Source organism: Prunus persica, chromosome G1 (assembly GCF_000346465.2).
Source record: "Prunus persica cultivar Lovell chromosome G1, Prunus_persica_NCBIv2, whole genome shotgun sequence".
Lineage (NCBI taxonomy): Eukaryota > Viridiplantae > Streptophyta > Magnoliopsida > Rosales > Rosaceae > Prunus > Prunus persica.
The window spans coordinates 4163444-4166585 of NC_034009.1; the positions used below are offsets into that span (position 1 = coordinate 4163444).

General features: G+C 34.5%; 1 long non-coding RNA gene across 1 annotated transcript in view; it reads left to right on the top strand.

Annotated features, from left to right (window-relative positions):
- Positions 1600 to 3142, top strand: part of LOC109948422 — a 2355-nt gene continuing 812 nt past the window's right edge. Inside the window, exons 1-2 of the long non-coding RNA XR_002271042.1 lie at positions 1600 to 2131; positions 2210 to 2270. This is a non-coding gene — a long non-coding RNA (uncharacterized LOC109948422). The remainder of the gene's footprint in view (positions 2132 to 2209; positions 2271 to 3142) is intronic.

Here is a 3142-nt window from a genome sequence, read left to right on the forward strand (position 1 = left end):
AAATTCCGCCAACTTTAATTAGGGTCTTTGATCCAAAAATGTAATGGTCGTAATTTCATTTTCAATAAATCTGTTTCTTTAAAAAAAGAAATTTGAGTAAATTATGTATTTCCTACCGACTGCTGTCGATGTTTATAAAAATAGGTTGATTATAGTTTTTCCCCTCCCAGTAGGCATTTTGTGTCAGTTTAACAGTTCATACTTCAAAAGTTTCAATGCTAGACCCGAACTATCTCATGCTTCCACTGACGTGGATGCCAAATTTGTGCAACGTGGAAAAGAGGAAAAATGAGTTTAATTGTTGATAGATAATTAAAATAAATAAGAGAACTTATTCCAAAATAAAAGTTAATTAAACAAATTCCCAAGTCCTCGCCCCGCACCCTCCACTCCAAGCAACCCCATCTCTTCCCTATGCCTATAATGCATGCAATGCAGTAATGTAAGATTTACCTTAAGTGAGCTTTGATTGCATCGAGCCATTAGAAATGTTGATCTTAGTCATAGTAGTCATTTCGGTATTGACATGTACTAGCCTAAATTTTTTGAACTTCAATGATTACATATGAGATTACATGTTTGTCAAGGAAAGCTAAAAACATTAGCTAAATAAAAACAAAAAATAAACTAATTGCTTATAGCGATAATGATTTTGTATAATTCATTATTTGTTTCTTTTTTAGTTTTTTTCATTCAATTAAGTGGAATGCTAGATACCTTCTCTCTTACCTTCTCATTTAAGTTTGTGCCACATGTATTCCACTTACAAATAAATGTATGTATTTTTCTTTGTAAAGTGAATAATTTTTTTTGAATGCTGCTAAACGAACCCTAAAATTAATTGAGTACACCCTATAATCTAAGTTAACCCTAATATTTTAATCAAAATGTAAAATTAACTAAGTACACCCTATTTAACTACCAAAAATAGCCCTAGTACAACACTCTAATACAAATCCTAAACCAGGTTTCTCTTTTTACATGAATTTGTGCCATCTTTTCAGATTTTGGGTTTCATCAAAATATTTAATTTCGTAATACCAATCCTAAACTAGTACTCGCAGCGTTATTCATGAGCACCAAGCAATACGAAGACTTTTATACGTCTGATAAGAGTTGAATATAGTGAGTAAGGTGTATTTATTAAAATTTTATTTGTTTCACAATTCAATATATCCTTTTTGGTCATTTTATATTAGGGTAAATTAGGAATTCAATAAATAGTTTGGTAGTAGGGTGTACTCATTTAATTTTAGGGTTCGTTTAGCAGCACTCTTTTACCTTTTAGCACATTAAATACATAGATTTTTGTGTTAGTGGAATGCACATGGCACAAAATGAATGGAAATGGAAGAAGAGGAAGGTAGCCAGAATTACTCTTTAAAATCACTTAAGAAAAAGAAAAAAGGAAAAGAAGAAAAGCTATAGTACTTGAAATTGGACTTGTCTAAAGTCCAACCCAAGTGTATACAGGCCTTTGCCTTATGTTTATCTATTTCTTCGAGTTGAGCTACATTTCTAGGATTTCTTCATTTCTTTGGGATGAATTTGTACGCTCAGACTATAATGAGTGGTAAGTTATGAGGGGTAAGTTATAAGGGGTTCACTTTATAGCCATCAGATTCATCCCATGGTTGAACTGTTATGCTACAATCGGGTTGAAATTACCCATACCAAAAGATGCAATCCGAAAGTGCAAAGCACGCTCTCTCATCCTGATTGACCCTCTTTCCTCAAAAGCCACCCACTCTGCAATATGTTCTTCTTGTCTCTCTCGCTCTCACCATCTCTGGTTTAAGGTTATCAAAGAACCAAACTCCATTTGGCAAATATCTTGCAACCAACACAAACATAGAGGGTTTTGAGTCTTTTGTTATTATTGACACTTTATCACCCCAAAAGATTATTTTTTGACGCCCAACTCCAGTTTGCCAGCCATCTCCCTACTGTCCAATCCAATTCTCCACCCATCCATCGTCATAACCCAGCTCTACTCAAATTCGGAACCCTAGTTTGACCTAGCCAAGCCGCCGTAACTCACGACCTTCGTTGTCGACCTCCACTGCCAAACCACTATCGTGACTCCATAGCCAATCCACAGTCGCGACCTCCGTCGTCGTTCTCCAAAGCGGTGAGTTCTGATATTGGTTTTGTAATTTCTGTCTATTATAAATTCATTGATCCCTTTTTCTTATTATTGCAACAATAGGGGCATTCATGGGCTCCATTTTTGGCTACGGTCTTCTCTCTCTCTCTCCCTCTCCTTCTCTGTAAGTCCTCTTCTTCTCCCTCTTCAAATTTCATCCTTCGTACCACTGACCTGAAACACCTACTTCTCTAGTTCTCTTCTTCTTCATGTCATTCAATTTCAATTTTTTTTTCCTTTCTAAATTCTACTTTAGGGATTTAGGAATTAGGGATTCAGTTGGGTTAATTTTTGAAATTCTAATTTAGGGATTCATTCAATGCCTAATTTATGAGCTGTGGCTTTATGAATTATCAAGTGGACTACTTATTTTTAATTGATCATTGATAATGGTATTATTGTAGTTTTTAATTGATCTTTACATATTTCATATTTTAGCCTTATAATTTTAGTGGTTGGGTGTGTAGACAGGTTATTAAATTCTTCTAGTATTAATGGAAGTTGTGTTACTAAATTATCAGTACCTACGCTCTTGGTTGACATGGTTGTTCTGAATTGTAAGATTAGCTTACTATTCGATGGACCCACTTGCTGATATTAGGAAATAGAGTTATTAATTGAAATGAATGGGAATGTGCTTGTTTCTTATGCTATTAGATTTTGTGTGAGTGTGATGCTAATCAGCCATTGAAATACACATCTTTTGGTGTTAATATTTGAAGTATTGGAACATGGGAAAGTTCAAAACAGGCATCTTCATGAGATGCTTGAGCAAAATTTGAAGTATTGCAAGAGCATTAAGTAGACACCCCCACCGACCGCCCGCTATAAAATGTAAAATATGGATCTGATTTCCTTGTTCTAATGGTGACCCCGTAGATTAATTAGTTTCATTCATGATTCTCTTACACCTAATAGAAACATTGGATTGGTTTTGGTTTTTATTTTATCAGGAATTGTATGGTTTTTAGAAAATGGAGAATATTGGACTGCTTC